At 39.7% G+C, this 1,570-nt stretch overlaps 1 pseudogene; it reads left to right on the forward strand.

Annotated features, from left to right (window-relative positions):
• LOC102832168 overlaps nucleotides 1-1,570 on the forward strand; it is a 4,072-nt pseudogene continuing 2,502 nt past the window's right edge.

The raw sequence follows: 1,570 nt of genomic DNA on the forward strand, positions 1-1,570 counted from the left end.
GGGGATATTATGGAGTTGGAGGCACCCTTGGATGAGTTGGAGAATCAGAGGAAGGAAAGGCCAAAGAATGATAGAAGAAAGTCAAGGCATCATTATGATTCAGATAAGAAATCAGAAACAAGAGAAAACAGTGTTACAGATGACCTGGATGCTGCAAAGGCCAAAACATCTAAAAGAAAGAGAAGCTAAATGGAGACACACTGAAAAAGTATTTAATAAACTTACAGATGAATTTTCTAAATCTCAAAAGTCAAGAAGACAAGATCTGCCTAATGGTGATGTTGATGAATATGAAAAAAAAATCAAAGCGAGTATCATCCTTAGATAGTTCTACCCATAAATCAAATGACAATAAACTAGAGGAGACTCTAACACACGAAGAGAAAGAAGGAGCTTTCTCCAGTTTTCCTATTTCTGAAGAGACTATTAAACTTCTAAAAGGTCAAGAGGTAACGTATCTCTTTCCCATTCAAGTGAAGACCTTTGGTCCTGTTTATGAAGGAAAAGATTTGATTGCTCAAGCATGGACAGAAACAGGAAAGACATTCTCTTTTACAATCCCCTTGATTGGAAGACTCCAAAGAAATCAAGAGACAATTTAAAAAAGCCGTTCACCAAAGGTACTCATTTTGGCTCCTACAATGGAACTGGCAAACCCAGTAGCCAAAGACTTCAAAGATATAACTAGGAAACTCAGTGTGGCATGTTTTTATGGTGGAACATCATGTCAAAGCCAAATTAACCATATTTGAAGTGGCATTGACATCTTGGTTGGGACCCCTGGTCGTATCAAAGATCATCTGCAAAGTGGCCGATTGGATCTTTCTAAACTGCATCATGTTGTTCTTGATGAAGTGGATCAAATGTTAGATTTAGGTTTTGCTGAACAAGTTGAAGACATTTTCCATGAATCCTACAAAACTGATTCTGAACACAATCTTCAGACTTTACCTTTTTCTGCAACTTGCCCACAGTGGGTATACAAAGTTGCAAAAAAAATTCATGAAATCCACATATGAACAGGTTGACCTTGTTAGAAAAATGACTCAAAAGGCTGAAACTACTGTAGAACACTTGGCCATCCAGTGCCATTTGTTTCAGAGGCCAGCAGTTATTGGAGATGTCCTTCAAGTGTATAGTGGATCTGAAGGGAGAGCTATTATTTTCTGTGAAACAAAAAAGAATGTAACTGAAATGGCCATGAATCCACATATAAAAAAGAATGCCCAGTGTTTACATGGAGACACTGCACAGTCTCAGAGAGAAATTACACTGAAAGGCTTCAGAGAAGGGAGTTTCAAAGTGTTGTTGTTAGGTGCCATCGAGTCGGTACCGACCCATAGCGACTTTATGCACAGCAGAACGAAACACTGCCTGATCCTGGGCCAGCCTCACTACTGTTGCCACACTTGATTCCATCGATGCTGCCACTTGGTCAATCCATCTTGTTGGGGGTCTTCCTCTTTTTCTCTGACCTCCACCTTACCAAACATGATATACTTCTCCAGAGATTGGTTCTCTCTGACAATATGTCCAAAGTATGAGAGTCCAGTTTGGCCATGCTGGCCTC

The sequence above is a fragment of the Chrysochloris asiatica genome, unplaced genomic scaffold (assembly GCF_000296735.1).
Source record: "Chrysochloris asiatica unplaced genomic scaffold, ChrAsi1.0 scaffold00147, whole genome shotgun sequence".
Classification (NCBI taxonomy): domain Eukaryota; kingdom Metazoa; phylum Chordata; class Mammalia; order Afrosoricida; family Chrysochloridae; genus Chrysochloris; species Chrysochloris asiatica.